This window comes from Opisthocomus hoazin, chromosome W (assembly GCF_030867145.1).
Source record: "Opisthocomus hoazin isolate bOpiHoa1 chromosome W, bOpiHoa1.hap1, whole genome shotgun sequence".
Classification (NCBI taxonomy): domain Eukaryota; kingdom Metazoa; phylum Chordata; class Aves; order Opisthocomiformes; family Opisthocomidae; genus Opisthocomus; species Opisthocomus hoazin.
The window spans coordinates 5,101,996-5,118,294 of NC_134453.1; positions in this window are offsets into that span (position 1 = coordinate 5,101,996).

Genomic DNA, 16,299 nt, shown 5'->3' on the forward strand with positions numbered 1-16,299 from the left:
GGCTGCGAGCTATCTGCAGACGTTTGCATTTTTGGAGCAGCCCTGCCGGAGGCCCCCGGCACGGACCACCTAAGCTACGTTTGAAGTTTGAGGTGGCAAGACAAGCAAGCAGCCCCAGTCTCTGTGCCTCTGTGCGAGCAGTGCCATGAGCAGATGAGGCTGAGCAACACCTTTCCAGGCTAGCTCTTTCTGGCTGAGAGCTATCTGCAGACGTTCGAATTTTGGGAGCAGGGCTGCCGGAGGAGCCCAGCATGCTACCACAATGCTACATTTGAAGTTTGAGGGGGCAAGACAAGCAAGCAGCCCCAGTCTCTGTGCCTCTGTGCGAGCAGTGCCATGGGCAGATGAGGCTGAGCAACAGCTTTCAAGGCTAGCTCTTTCTGGCTGAGAGCTATCTGCAGACGTTCGCATTTTCGGAGCAGGGATGCCGCAGGCGCCCGACACGGAGAGTCTAAGTTACATTTGAAGTTTGAGGGGGCAAGACAAGCAAGCAGCCCCAGTCTCTGTGCCTCTGTGCGAGCAGTGCCATGGGCAGATGAGGCTGAGCAACAGCTTTCCAGGCTAGCTCTTTCTGGCTGCGAGCTATCTGCAGACGTTTGCATTTTTGGAGCAGCCCTGCCGGAGGCACACGGCATGGACCACCTAAGCTACGTTTGAAGTTTGAGGGGGCAAGACAAGCAAGCAGCCCCAGTCTCTGTGCCTCTGTGCGAGCAGTGCCATGGGCAGATGAGGCTGAGCAACACCTTTCCAGGCTAGCTCTTTCTGCCTGCGAGCTATCTGCAGACGTTCGCATTTTCGGAGCAGGGCTGCCGGAGGCCCCCGGCATGGACCACCTAAGCTACATTTGAAGTTTGAGGTGGCAAGACAAGCAAGCAGCTCCAGTCTCTGTGCCTCTGTGCGAGCAGTGCCATGGGCAGATGAGGCTGAGCAACACCTTTCCAGGCTAGCTCTTTCTGGCTGCGAGCTATCTGCAGACGTTCGCATTTTGGGAGCAGGGCTTCCAGAGGAGCCCAGCATGCAACCACAATGCTACATGTGAAGTTTGACGTGGCAAGACAAGCAAGCAGCCCCAGTCTCTGTGCCTCTGTGCGAGCAGTGCCATGGGCAGATGAGGCTGAGCAACAGCTTTCCAGGCTAGCTCTTTCTGCCTGCGAGCTATCTGGAGACGTTTGTATTTTTGGAGCAGCCCTGCCCGAGGCACCCGGCATGGACCACCTAAGCTACGTTTGAAGTTTGAGGTGGCAAGACAAGCAAGCAGCCCCAGTCTCTGTGCCTCTGTGCGAGCAGTGCCATGGGCAGATGAGGCTGAGCAACACCTTTCCAGGCTAGATCTTTCTGGCTGCGAGCTATCTGCAGACGTTTGCATATTCGGGGCAGGGCTGCCGGAGGCAACCGGCACGGACCACCTAAGATACGTTTGAAGTTTGACGTGGCAAGACAAGCAAGCAGCCCCAGTCTCTGTGCCTCTGTGCGAGCAGTGCCATGGGCAGATGAGGCTGAGCAACAGCTTTCCAGGCTAGCTCTTTCTGGCTGCGAGCTATCTGCAGACGTTCGAATTTTGGGAGCAGGGCTGCCGGAGGAGCCCGGCATGCACCCCCAATGCTACATTTGAAGTTTGAGGTGACAAGACAAGCAAGCACCTCTAGTCTCTGTGCCTCTCTGCGAACAGTGCCATGGAGAGATGAGGCTGAGCAACACCTTTCCAGGCTAGCTCTTTCTGCCTGCGAGCAATCTGCAGACGTTCGCATTTTGGGAGCAGGGCTGCTGGAGGCGCCCGACACGGAGAGTCTAAGTTACATTTGAAGTTTGAGGGGGCAAGACAAACAAGCAGCCCCAGTCTCTGTGCCTCTGTGCGAGCAGTGCCATGGGCAGATGAGGCTGAGCAACAGCTTTCCAGGCTAGCTCTTTCTGCCTGCGAGCTATCTGCAGACGTTCGCATTTTCGGAGCAGGGCTGCCGGAGGCACCCGGCATGGACCACCTAAGCTACATTTGAAGTTTGAGGTGGCAAGACAAGCAAGCAGCTCCAGTCTCTGTGCCTCTGTGCGAGCAGTGCCATGGGCAGATGAGGCTGAGGAACAGCTTTCCAGGCTAGCTCTTTCTGGCTGAGAGCTATCTGCAGACGTTCGCATTTTCGGAGCAGGGCTTCCGCAGACGCCCGACACGGATCCCAAAGGCTCGTTTGAAGTTTGAGGGGGCAAGACAAGCAAGCAGCCTCAGTCTCTGTGCCTCTGTGCAAGCAGTGCCATGGGCAGATGAGGCTGAGCAACAGCTTTCCAGGCTAGCTCTTTCTGGCTGCGAGCTATCTGCAGACGTTCGCATTTTCGGAGCAGGGATGCCCGAGGCACCCGGCATGGACCACCTAAGCTACATTTGAAGTTTGAGGGGGCAAGACAAGCAAGCAGCCCCAGTCTCTGTGCCTCTGTGCGAGCAGTGCCATGGGCAGATGAGGCTGAGCAACAGCTTTCCAGGCTAGCTCTTTCTGGCTGCGAGCTATCTGCAGACGTTTGCATTTTCGGAGCAGGGATGCCCGAGGCACCCGGCATGGACCACCTAAGCTACATTTGAAGTTTGAGGGGGCAAGACAAGCAAGCAGCCCCAGTCTCTGTGCCTCTGTGCGAGCAGTGCCATGGACAGATGAGGCTGAGCAACAGCTTTCCAGGCTAGCTCTTTCTGGCTGCGAGCTATCTGCAGATGTTCGAATTTTGGGAACAGGGCTGCCGGAGGAGCCCAGCATGCTACCACAATGCTCCATTTGAAATTTGAGGTGACAAGACAAGCAAGCAGCCCCAGTCTCTGTGCCTCTGTGCGAGCAGTGCCATGGGCAGATGAGGCTGAGCAACAGCTTTCCAGGCTAGCTCTTTCTGCCTGCGAGCAATCTGCAGACGTTCGCATTTTCGGAGCAGGGCTGCCGCAGACGCCCGACACGGATGCAAAAGCTATGTTTGAAGTTTTAGGGGGCAAGAGAAGCAAGCAGCCCCAGTCTCTGTGCCTCTGTGCGAGCAGTGCCATGGGCAGATGAGGCTGAGCAACAGCTTTCCAGGCTAGCTCTTTCTGGCCTGCGAGCAATCTGCAGACGTTCGCATTTTCAGAGCAGGGCTGCCGCAGACGCCCGACACGGATCCAAAAGCTATGTTTGAAGTTTGAGGTGGCAAGAGAAGCAAGCAGCCCCAGTCTCTGTGCCTCTGTGCGAGCAGTGCCATGGGCAGATGAGGCTGAGCAACAGCTTTCCAGGCTAGCTCTTTCTGGCTGCGAGCTATCTGCAGACGTTCGCATTTTCGGAGCAGGGCTGCCGGAGGCCCCGGCATGGACCACCTAAGCTACATTTGAAGTTTGAGGTGGCAAGACAAGCAAGCAGCTCCAGTCTCTGTGCCTCTGTGCGAGCAGTGCCATGGGCAGATGAGGCTGAGCAACACCTTTCCAGGCTAGCTCTTTCTGCCTGCGAGCTATCTGCAGACGTTCGCATTTTGGGAGCAGGGCTTCCAGAGGAGCCCAGCATGCAACCACAATGCTACATGTGAAGTTTGAGGGGGCAAGACAAGCAAGCAGTCCCAGTCTCTGTGCCTCTCTGCGAACAGTGCCATGGAGAGATGAGGCTGAGCAACAGCTTTCCAGGCTAGCTCTTTGTGCCTGCGAGCTATCTGCAGACGTTTGCATTTTTGGAGCAGCCCTGCCGGAGGCCCCCGGCACGGACCACCTAAGCTACGTTTGAAGTTTGAGGTGGCAAGACAAGCAAGCAGCCCCAGTCTCTGTGCCTCTGTGCGAGCAGTGCCATGGGCAGATGAGGCTGAGCAACACCTTTCCAGGCTAGCTCTTTCTGCCTGCGAGCTATCTGCAGACGTTCGAATTTTGGGAGCAGGGCTGCCGGAGGAGCCCGGCATGCACCCCCAATGCTACATTTGAAGTTTGAGGTGACAAGACAAGCAAGCAGCCCCAGTCTCTGTGCCTCTCTGCGAAAAGTGCCATGGAGAGATGAGGATGAGCAACAGCTTTCCAGGCTAGCTCTTTCTGCCTGCGAGCAATCTGCAGACGTTCGCATTTTCGGAGCAGGGCTGCCGCAGACGCCCGACACGGATCCAAAAGCTACGTTTGAAGTTTGAGGTGGCAAGACAAGCAAGCAGCCCCAGTCTCTGTGCCTCTGTGCGAGCAGTGCCATGGGCAGATGAGGCTGAGCAACACCTTTCCAGGCTAGCTCTTTCTGGCTGCGAGCTATCTGCAGACGTTTGCATATTCGGAGCAGGGATGCCGTAGGCACCCGTCATGGACCACCTAAGCTACATTTGAAGTTTGACGTGGCAAGACAAGCAAGCAGCCCCAGTCTCTGTGCCTCTGTGCGAGCAGTGCCATGGGCAGATGAGGCTGAGCAACAGCTTTCCAGGCTAGCTCTTTCTGGCTGCGAGCTATCTGCAGACGTTCGCATTTTGGGAGCAGCCCTGCCGGAGGCCCCCGGCACGGACCACCTAAGGTACGTTTGGAGTTTGAGGGGGCAAGACAAGCAAGCAGCCCCAGTCTCTGTGCCTCTCTGTGAGCAGTGCCACGAGCAGATGAGGCTGAGCAACAGCTTTCCAGACTATCTCTCCTTGTCTGCGAGCTGTCTGCAGACGTTGGCATTTTCGGAGCAGGGATGCCTGAGTCCCCCGGCACGGACCACCTAAGATACGTTTGAAGTTTGACGTAGCAAGACAAGCAAGCAGCCCCAGTCTCTGTGCCTCTGTGCGAGCAGTGCCATGGGCAGATGAGGCTGAGCAACAGCTTTCCAGGCTAGCTCTTTCTGGCTGCGAGCAATCTGCAGACGTTCGCATTTTGGGAGCAGGGCTGCTGGAGGCGCCCGACAAGGAGAGTCTAAGCTACGTTTGAAGTTTGAGGAGGCAAGACAAACAAGCAGCCCCAGTCTCTGTGCCTCTCTGTGACCAGTGCCATGGGCAGATGAGGCTGAGCAACAGCTTTCCAGACTATCTCTCATTGCCTGCGAGCTGTCTGCAGACGTTTGCATTTTCGGAGCAGGGATGCCGGAGGCACCCGGCATGGACCACCTAAGATACGTTTGAAGGTTGAGGGGGCAAGACAAGCAAGCAGCCCCAGTCTCTGTGCCTCTGTGCGAGCAGTGCCATGGGCAGATGAGGCTGAGCAACACCTTTCCAGGCTAGCTCTTTCTGACTGCGAGCTATCTGCAGACGTTCGCATTTTGGGAGCAGGGCTGCTGGAGACGCCCGACACGGAGAGTCTAAGCTACTTTTGAAGTTTGAGGGGGCAAGACAAACAAGCAGCCCCAGTCTCTGTGCCTCTCTGTGAGCAGTGCCACGAGCAGATGAGGCTGAGCAACAGCTTTCCAGACTATCTCTCTTTGTCTGCAAGCTGTCTGCAGACGTTTGCATTTTCGGAGCAGGGATGCCGGAGGCACCCGACATGGACCACCTAAGATACGTTTGAAGTTTGAGGGGGCAAGACAAGCAAGCAGCCCCAGTCTCTGTGCCTCTGTGCGAGCAGTGCCATGGGCAGATGAGGCTGAGCAACAGCTTTCCAGGCTAGCTCTTTCTGGCTGCAAGTTATCTGCAGACGTTTGCATTTTTGGAGCAGCCCTGCCGGAGGCCTCCGGCACGGACCACCTAAGCTACGTTTGAAGTTTGAGATGGCAAGACAAGCAAGCAGCCCCAGTCTCTGTGCCTCTGTGCGAGCAGTGCCATGGGCAGATGAGGCTGAGCAACAGCTTTCCAGGCTAGCTCTTTCTGCCTGCGAGCTATCTGCAGACGTTCGAATTTTCGGAGTAGGGCTGCCGCACACGCCCGACACGGATCCCAAAGACACGTTTGAAGTTTGAGGTGGCAAGACAAGCAAGTAGCCCCAGTCTCTGTGCCTCTGTGCGAGCAGTGCCATGGGCAGATGAGGCTGAGCAACAGCTTTCCAGGCTAGCTCTTTCTGGCTGCAATCTATCTGCAGACGTTCGAATTTTGGGAGCAGGGCTGCCGGAGGAGCCCGGCATGCACCCCCAATGCTACATGTGAAGTTTGAGGTGACAAGACAAGCAAGCAGCCCCAGTCTCTGTGCCTCTGTGCGAGCAGTGCCATGGGCAGATGAGGCTGAGCAACAGCTTTCCAGGCTAGCTCTTTCTGGCTGCGAGCTATCTGCAGACGTTCGCATTTTGGGAGCAGGGCTGCTGGAGGCGCCCGACACTGAGAGTCTAAGCTACGTTTGAAGTTTGAGGGGGCAAGACAAGCAAGCAGCCCCAGTCTCTGTGCCTCTGTGCGAGCAGTGCCATGGGCAGATGAGGCTGAGCAACAGCTTTCCAGGCTAGCTCTTTCTGGCTGCGAGCTATCTGCAGACGTTTGCATTTTTGGAGCAGGGCTGCCGGAGGCCCCCGGCACGGACAGCCTAAGCTACGTTTGAAGTTTGAGGTGGCAAGACAAGCAAGCAGCCCCAGTCTCTGTGCCTCTGTGCGAGCAGTGCCATGGGCAGATGAGGCTGAGCAACAGCTTTCCAGGCTAGCTCTTTCTGGCTGCGAGCTATCTGCAGACGTTCGAATTTTGGGACCAGGGCTGCCAGAGGACCCCAGCATGCAACCACAATGCTACATGTCAAGCTTGAGGGGGCAAGACAAGCAAGCAGCCCCAGTCTCTGTGCCTCTGGGCGAGCAGTGCCATGGGCAGATGAGGCTGAGCAACAGCTTTCCAGGCTAGCTCTTTCTGGCTGCGAACTATCTGCAGACGTTCGCATTTTGGGAGCAGGGCTGCCGGAGAAGCCCGGCATGCACCCCCAATGGTACATGTGAAGTTTGACGTGGCAAGACAAGCAAGCAGCCCCAGTCTCTGTGCCTCTGTGCGAGCAGTGCCATGGGCAGATGAGGCTGAGCAACAGCTTTCCAGGCTAGCTCTTTCTGGCTGCGAGCTATCTGCAGAAGTTCGCATTTTGGGAGCAGGGCTGCTGGAGGTGCCCGACACGGAGAGTCTAAGCTACGTTTGAAGTTTGAGGGGGCAAGACAAACAAGCAGCCCCAGTCTCTGTGCCTCTCTGTGAGCAGTGCCACGAGCAGATGAGGCTGAGCAACAGCTTTCCAGACTATCTCTCCTTGTCTGCGAGCTGTCTGCAGACGTTTGCATTTTCGGAGCAGGGATGCCGGAGGCACCCGTCATGGACCACCTAAGCTACGTTTGAAGTTTGAGGGGGCAAGACAAGCAAGCAGCCCCAGTCTCTGTGCCTCTGTGCGAGCAGTGCCATGGGCAGATGAGGCTGAGCAACAGCTTTCCAGGCTAGCTCTTTCTGGTTGCGAGCTATCTGCAGACGTTCGCATTTTCGGAGCAGGGATGCCCGAGGCACCCGGCATGGCCCAGCTAAGTTACATTTGAAGTTTGAGGGGGCAAGACAAGCAAACAGCCCCAGTCTCTGTGCCTCTGTGCGAGCAGTGCCATGGGCAGATGAGGCTGAGCAACAGCTTTCCAGGCTAGCTCTTTCTGGCTGCGAGCTATCTGCAGACTTTTGCATTTTCAGAGCAGGGATGCCGTAGGCACCCGGCATGGACCACCTAAGATACGTTTTAAGTTTGAGGTGACAAGACAAGCAAGCAGCCCCAGTCTCTGTGCCTCTGTGCGAGCAGTGCCATGGGCAGATGAGGCTGAGCAACACCTTTCCAGGCTAGCTCTTTCTGGCTGCAAGCTATCTGCAGACGTTCGCATTTTCGGAGCAGCCCTGCCGAAGGCACCCGGCATGGACCAGCTAAGCTACATTTGAAGTTTGAGGTGGCAAGACAAGCAAGCAGCCCCAGTCTCTGTGCCTCTGTGCGAGCAGTGCCATGGGCAGATGAGGCTGAGCAACACCTTTCCAGGCTAGCTCTTTCTGGCTGCGAGCTATATGCAGACGTTCAAATTTTGGGAGCAGGGCTGCCGGAGGAGCCCGGCATGCAACCACAATGCTACATTTGAAGTTTGAGGAGAGAAGACAAGCAAGCAGCCCCAGTCCCTGTGCCTCTGTGCGAGCAGTGCCATGGGCAGATGAGGTTGAGCAACAGCTTTCCAGGCTAGGTCTTTCTGGCTGCAATCTATCTGCAGACGTTCGCATTTTGGGAGCAGGGCTGCCGGAGAAGCCCGGCATGCACCCCCAATGCTACATGTGAAGTTTGAGGGGGAAAGACAAGCAAGCAGCCCCAGTCTCAGTGCCTCTGTGCGAGCAGTGCCATGGGCAGATGAGGCTGAGCAACAGCTTTCCAGGCTAGCTCTTTCTGGCTGTGAGCTATATGCAGACGTTTGCATTTTCGGAGCAGCCCTGACGGAGGCCCCCGGCACGGACAAGTTAAGAAAAGTTTGAAGTTTGAGGGGGCAAGACAAGCAAGCAGCCCCAGTCTCTGTGCCTCTGTGCGAGCAGTGCCATGGGCAGATGAGGCTGAGCAACAGCTTTCCAGGCTAGCTCTTTCTGGCTGCGAGCTATCTGCAGACGTTCGCATTTTCGGAGCAGGGCTGTCGGATGGCCCCCGGCATGGACCACCTAAGCTACGTTTGAAGTTTGAGGTGGCAAGACAAGCAAGCAGCCCCAGTCTCTGTGCCTCTGTGCGAGCAGTGCCATGGGCAGATGAGGCTGAGCAACATCTTTCCAGGCTAGCTCTTTCTGCCTGCGAGCTATCTGCAGACGTTTGCATATTCGGAGCAGGGATGCCGTAGGCACCCGACATGGACCACCTAAGATACGTTTGAAGTTTGAGGGGGCAAGACAAGCAAGCAGCCCCAGTCTCTGTGCCTCTGTGCGAGCAGTGCCATGGGCAGATGAGGCTGAGCAACAGCTTTCCAGGCTAGCTCTTTCTGGCTGCGAGCTATCTGCAGACGTTCGCATTTTCAGAGCAGGGCTGCCGGAGGCTCCCGGCACGGGCAGCCTAAGCTACATTTGAAGTTTGAGGTGGCAAGACAAGCAAGCAGTCCCAGTCTCTGTGCCTCTGTGCGAGCAGTGCCATGGGCAGATGAGGCTGAGCAACAGCTTTCCAGGCTAGCTCTTTCTGGCTGCAATCTATCTGCAGACGTTTGCATTTTTGGAGCAGCCCTGCCGGAGGCCCCGGGCACGGACCACCTAAGCTATGTTTGAAGTTTGAGGTGGCAAGACAAGCAAGCAGCCCCAGTCTCTGTGCCTCTGTGCGAGCAGTGCCACGGGCAGATGAGGCTGAGCAACAGCTTTCCAGGCTAGCTCTTTATGCCTGCGAGCTATCTGCAGACGTTCGAATTTTGGGAGCAGGGCTGCCGGAGGAGCCCGGCATGCAACCACAATGCTACATTTGAAGTTTGAGGTGACAAGACAAGCAAGCAGCCCCAGTCTCTGTGCCTCTGTGCGAGCAGTGCCATGGGCAGATGAGGCTGAGCAACACCTTTCCAGGCTAGCTCTTTCTGGCTGCAATCTATCTGCAGACGTTTGAATTTTGGGAGCAGGGCTGCCGGAGAAGCCCGGCATGCACCCCCAATGCTACATGTGAAGTTTGAGGTGGCAAGACAAGCAAGCAGCCCCAGTCTCTGTGCCTCTGTGCGAGCAGTGCCATGGGCAGATGAGGCTGAGCAACAGCTTTCCAGGCTAGCTCTTTCTGGCTGCGAGCAATCTGCAGACGTTCGCATTTTGGGAGCAGGGCTGCTGGAGGTGCCCGACACGGAGAGTCTAAGCTACGTTTGACGTTTGAGGTGGCAAGACAAACAAGCAGCCCCAGTCTCTGTGCCTCTCTGTGAGCAGTGCCACGAGCAGATGAGGCTGAGCAACAGCTTTCCAGACTATCTGTCCTTGTCTGCGAGCTGTCTGCAGACGTTTGCATTTTCGGAGCAGGGATGCCGGAGGCACCCGGCATGGACCACCTAAGTTAAGTTTGAAGTTTGAGGGGGCAAGACAAGCAAGCAGCCCCAGTCTCTGTGCCTCTGTGCGAGCAGTGCCATGGGCAGATGAGGCTGAGCAACAGCTTTCCAGGCTAGCTCTTTCTGGCTGCGAGCTATCTGCGGACGTTTGCATTTTCGGAGCAGTCCTGCCGGAGGCACCCGACATGGACCACCTAAGATACGTTTGAAGTTTGACGTGGCAAGACAAGCAAGCAGCCCCAGTCTCTGTGCCTCTGTGCGAGCAGTGCCATGGGCAGATGAGGCTGAGCAACAGCTTTCCAGGCTAGCTCTTTCTGGCTGCGAGCTATCTGCAGACGTTTGCATTTTTGGAGCAGCCCTGCCGGACGCCCCCGGCACGGACCAGCTAATCTACGTTTGAAGTTTGAGGTGGCAAGACAAGCAAGCAGCCCCAGTCTCTGTGCCTCTGTGCGAGCAGTGCCATGGGCAGATGAGGCTGAGCAACAGCTTTCCAGGCTAGCTCTTTCTGCCTGCGAGCTATCTGCAGACGTTTGCATTTTCGCAGCAGCCCTGCCGGAGGCACCCGACATGGACCACCTAAGATACGTTTGAAGTTTGACGTGGCAAGACAAGCAAGCAGCCCCAGTCTCTGTGCCTCTGTGCGAACAGTGCCATGGGCAGATGAGGCTGAGCAACAGCTTTCCAGGCTAGCTCTTTCTGGCTGCGAGCTATCTGCAGACGTTCGAATTTTGGGAGCAGGGCTGCCGGAGGAGCCCGGCATGCAACCACAATGCTACATTTGAAGTTTGAGGTGACAAGACAAGCAAGCAGCCCCAGTCTCTGTGCCTCTGTGCGAGCAGTGCCATGGGCAGATGAGGCTGAGCAACAGCTTTCCAGGCTAGCTCTTTCTGGCTGCGAGCTATCTGCAGACGTTTGCATTTTCGGAGCAGGGATGCCGTAGGCACCCGGCATGGACCACCTAAGATACGTTTGAAGTTTGACGTGGCAAGACAAGCAAGCAGCCCCAGTCTCTGTGCCTCTGTGCGAGCAGTGCCATGGGCAGATGAGGCTGAGCAACAGCTTTCCAGGCTAGCTCTTTCTGGCTGCGAGCTATCTGCAGACGTTTGCATTTTTGGAGCAGGGCTGCCGGAGGCCCCCGGCACGGACAGCCTAAGCTACGTTTGAAGTTTGAGGTGGCAAGACAAGCAAGCAGCCCCAGTCTCTGTGCCTCTGTGCGAGCAGTGCCATGGGCAGATGAGGCTGAGCAACAGCTTTCCAGGCTAGCTCTTTCTGGCTGCGAGCTATCTGCAGACGTTCGAATTTTGGGACCAGGGCTGCCAGAGGACCCCAGCATGCAACCACAATGCTACATGTCAAGCTTGAGGGGGCAAGACAAGCAAGCAGCCCCAGTCTCTGTGCCTCTGTGCGAGCAGTGCCATGGGCAGATGAGGCTGAGCAACAGCTTTCCAGGCTAGCTCTTTCTGCCTGCGAGCTATCTGCAGACGTTCGAATTTTGGGAGCAGGGCTGCCGGAGAAGCCCGGCATGCACCCCCAATGCTACATGTGAAGTTTGACGTGGCAAGACAAGCAAGCAGCCCCAGTCTCTGTGCCTCTGTGCGAGCAGTGCCATGGGCAGATGAGGCTGAGCAACAGCTTTCCAGGCTAGCACTTTCTGGCTGCGAGCTATCTGCAGATGTTCGCATTTTGGGAGCAGGGCTGCTGGAGGTGCCCGACACGGAGAGTCTAAGCTACGTTTGAAGTTTGAGGGGGCAAGACAAACAAGCAGCCCCAGTCTCTGTGCCTCTCTGTGAGCAGTGCCACGAGCAGATGAGGCTGAGCAACAGCTTTCCAGACTATCTCTCCTTGTCTGCGAGCTGTCTGCAGACGTTTGCATTTTCGGAGCAGGGATGCCGGAGGCACCCGGCACGGACCACCTAAGCTACGTTTGAAGTTTGAGGGGGCAAGACAAGCAAGCAGCCCCAGTCTCTGTGCCTCTGTGCGAGCAGTGCCATGGGCAGATGAGGCTGAGCAACAGCTTTCCAGGCTAGCTCTTTCTGGCTGCGAGGTATCTGCAGACGTTCGCATTTTCGGAGCAGGGCTGTCGGATGGCCCCTGGCATGGACCACCTAAGCTACGTTTGAAGTTTGAGGGGGCAAGACAAGCAAGCAGCCCCAGTCTCTGTGCCTCTGTGCGAGCAGTGCCATGGGCAGATGAGGCTGAGCAACAGCTTTCCAGGCTAGCTTTTCTGGCTGCGAGCTATCTGCAGACGTTCGCATTTTCGGAGCAGGGATGCCCGAGGCACCCGGCATGGCCCAGCTAAGTTACATTTGAAGTTTGAGGGGGCAAGACAAGCAAACAGCCCCAGTCTCTGTGCCTCTGTGCGAGCAGTGCCATGGGCAGATGAGGCTGAGCAACAGCTTTCCAGGCTAGCTCTTTCTGGCTGCGAGCTATCTGCAGACTTTTGCATTTTCAGAGCAGGGATGCCGTAGGCACCCGGCATGGACCACCTAAGATACGTTTTAAGTTTGAGGTGACAAGACAAGCAAGCAGCCCCAGTCTCTGTGCCTCTGTGCGAGCAGTGCCATGGGCAGATGAGGCTGAGCAACAGCTTTCCAGGCTAGCTCTTTCTGGCTGCGAGCTATCTGCAGACGTTCGCATTTTCGGAGCAGCCCTGCCGAAGGCACCCGGCATGGACCAGCTAAGCTACATTTGAAGTTTGAGGTGGCAAGACAAGCAAGCAGCCCCAGTCTCTGTGCCTCTGTGCGAGCAGTGCCATGGGCAGATGAGGCTGAGCAACAGCTTTCCAGGCTAGCTCTTTCTGGCTGCGAGCTATATGCAGACGTTCAAATTTTGGGAGCAGGGCTGCCGGAGGAGCCCGGCATGCAACCACAATGCTACATTTGAAGTTTGAGGAGACAAGACAAGCAAGCAGCACCAGTCCCTGTGCCTCTGTGCGAGCAGTGCCATGGGCAGATGAGGTTGAGCAACAGCTTTCCAGGCTAGGTCTTTCTGGCTGCAATCTATCTGCAGACGTTCGCATTTTGGGAGCAGGGCTGCCGGAGAAGCCCGGCATGCACCCCCAATGCTACTTGTGAAGTTTGAGGGGGAAAGACAAGCAAGCAGCCCCAGTCTCAGTGCCTCTGTGCGAGCAGTGCCATGGGCAGATGAGGCTGAGCAACAGCTTTCCAGGCTAGCTCTTTCTGGCTGCGAGCTATCTGCAGACATTCGCTTTTTCGGAGCAGGGATGCCCGAGGCACCCGGCATGGACCAGCTAAGATACATTTGAAGTTTGAGGTGGCAAGACAAGCAAGCAGCCCCAGTCTCTGTGCCTCTGTGCGAGCAGTGCCATGGGCAGATGAGGCTGAGCAACAGCTTTCCAGGCTAGCTCTTTCTGCCTGCGAGCTATATGCAGACGTTTGCATTTTCGGAGCAGCCCTGACGGAGGCCCCTGGCACGGACAAGTTAAGAAAAGTTTGAAGTTTGAGGGGGCAAGACAAGCAAGCAGCCCCAGTCTCTGTGCCTCTGTGCGAGCAGTGCCATGGGCAGATGAGGCTGAGCAACAGCTTTCCAGGCTAGCTCTTTCTGGCTGCGAGCTATCTGCAGACGTTCGCATTTTCGGAGCAGGGCTGTCGGATGGCCCCCGGCATGGACCACCTAAGCTACGTTTGAATTTTGAGGTGGCAAGACAAGCAAGCAGCCCCAGTCTCTGTGCCTCTGTGCGAGCAGTGCCATGGGAAGATGAGGCTGAGCAACATCTTTCCAGGCTAGCTCTTTCTGCCTGCGAGCTATCTGCAGACGTTTGCATATTCGGAGCAGGGATGCCGTAGGCACCCGACATGGACCACCTAAGATACGTTTGAAGTTTGACGTGGCAAGACAAGCAAGCAGCCCCAGTCTCTGTGCCTCTGTGCGAGCAGTGCCATGGGCAGATGAGGCTGAGCAACAGCTTTCCAGGCTAGCTCTTTCTGGCTGCAATCTATCTGCAGACGTTTGCATTTTTGGAGCAGCCCTGCCGGAGGCCCCGGGCACGGACCACCTAAGCTATGTTTGAAGTTTGAGGTGGCAAGACAAGCAAGCAGTCCCAGTCTCTGTGCCTCTGTGCGAGCAGTGCCACGGGCAGATGAGGCTGAGCAACAGCTTTCCAGGCTAGCTCTTTCTGGCTGCGAGCTATCTGCAGACGTTCGAATTTTGGGACCAGGGCTGCCGGAGGAGCCCGGCATGCAACCACAATGCTACATTTGAAGTTTGAGGTGACAAGACAAGCAAGCATCCCCACTCTCTGTGCCTCTGTGCGAGCAGTGCCATGGGCAGATGAGGCTGAGCAACACCTTTCCAGGCTAGCTCTTTCTGGCTGCAATCTATCTGCAGACGTTTGAATTTTGGGAGCAGGGCTGCCGGAGAAGCCCGGCATGCACCCCCAATGCTACATGTGAAGTTTGAGGTGGCAAGACAAGGAAGCAGCCCCAGTCTCTGTGCCTCTGTGCGAGCAGTGCCATGGGCAGATGAGGCTGAGCAACAGCTTTCCAGGCTAGCTCTTTCTGGCTGCGAGCAATCTGCAGACGTTCGCATTTTGGGAGCAGGGCTGCTGGAGGTGCCCGACACGGAGAGTCTAAGCTACGTTTGACGTTTGAGGTGGCAAGATAAACAAGCAGCCCCAGTCTCTGTGCCTCTCTGTGAGCAGTGCCACGAGCAGATGAGGCTGAGCAACAGCTTTCCAGACTATCTCTCCTTGTCTGCGAGCTGTCTGCAGATGTTTGCATTTTCAGAGCAGGGATGCCGGAGGCACCCGACATGGACCACCTAAGTTAAGTTTGAAGTTTGAGGGGGCAAGACAAGCAAGCAGCCCCAGTCTCTGTGCCTCTGTGCGAGCAGTGCCATGGGCAGATGAGGCTGAGCAACAGCTTTCCAGGCTAGCTCTTTCTGCCTGCGAGCTATATGCAGACGTTCAAATTTTGTTAGCAGGGCTGCCAGAGGAGCCCGGCATGCAACCACAATGCTACATTTGAAGTTTGAGGAGACAAGACAAGCAAGCAGCACCAGTCCCTGTGCCTCTGTGCGAGCAGTGCCATGGGCAGATGAGGCTGAGCAACAGCTTTCCAGGCTAGCTCTTTATGCCTGCGAGCTATCTGCAGACATTCGCATTTTCGGAGCAGGGATGCCCGAGGCACCCGGCATGGACCAGCTAAGACATATTTGAAGTTTGAGGGGGCAAGACAAGCAAGCAGCCCCAGTCTCTGTGCCTCTGTGCGAGCAGTGCCATGGGCAGATGAGGCTGAGCAACAGCTTTCCAGGCTAGCTCTTTCTGCCTGCGAGCTATCTGCAGACGTTTGCATTTTCGCAGCAGCCCTGCCGGAGGCACCCGACATGGACCACCTAAGCTACGTTTGAAGTTTGACGTGGCAAGACAAGCAAGCAGCCCCAGTCTCTGTGCCTCTGTGCGAACAGTGCCATGGGCAGATGAGGCTGAGCAACAGCTTTCCAGGCTAGCTCTTTCTGGCTGCGAGCTATCTGCAGACGTTCGAATTTTGGGAGCAGGGCTGCCGGAGGAGCCCGGCATGCAACCACAATGCTACATTTGAAGTTTGAGGTGACAAGACAAGCAAGCAGCCCCAGTCTCTGTGCCTCTGTGCGAGCAGTGCCATGGGCAGATGAGGCTGAGCAACAGCTTTCCAGGCTAGCTCTTTCTGGCTGCGAGCTATCTGCAGACGTTTGCATTTTCGGAGCAGGGATGCCGTAGGCACCCGGCATGGACCACCTAAGATACGTTTGAAGTTTGAGGGGGCAAGACAAGCAAGCAGCCCCAGTCTCTGTGCCTCTGTGCGAGCAGTGCCATGGGCAGATGAGGCTGAGCAACAGCTTTCCAGGCTAGCTCTTTCTGGCTGCGAGCTATCTGCAGACGTTTGCATTTTTGGAGCAGGGCTGCCGGAGGCCCCCGGCACGGACAGCCTAAGCTACGTTTGAAGTTTGAGGTGGCAAGACAAGCAAGCAGCCCCAGTCTCTGTGCCTCTGTGCGAGCAGTGCCATGGGCAGATGAGGCTGAGCAACAGCTTTCCAGGCTAGCTCTTTCTGGCTGCGAGCTATCTGCAGACGTTCGAATTTTGGGACCAGGGCTGCCAGAGGACCCCAGCATGCAACCACAATGCTACATGTCAAGCTTGAGGGGGCAAGACAAGCAAGCAGCCCCAGTCTCTGTGCCTCTGTGCGAGCAGTGCCATGGGCAGATAAGGCTGAGCAACAGCTTTCCAGGCTAGCTCTTTCTGCCTGCGAGCTATCTGCAGACGTTCGAATTTTGGGAGCAGGGCTGCCGGAGAAGCCCGGCATGCACCCCCAATGCTACATGTGAAGTTTGACGTGGCAAGACAAGCAAGCAGCCCCAGTCTCTGTGCCTCTGTGCGAGCAGTGCCATGGGCAGATGAGGCTGAGCAACAGCTTTCCAGGCTAGCACTTTCTGGCTGCGAGCTATCTGCAGACGTTCGCATTTTGGGAGCAGGGCTGCTGGAGGTGCCCGACACGGAGA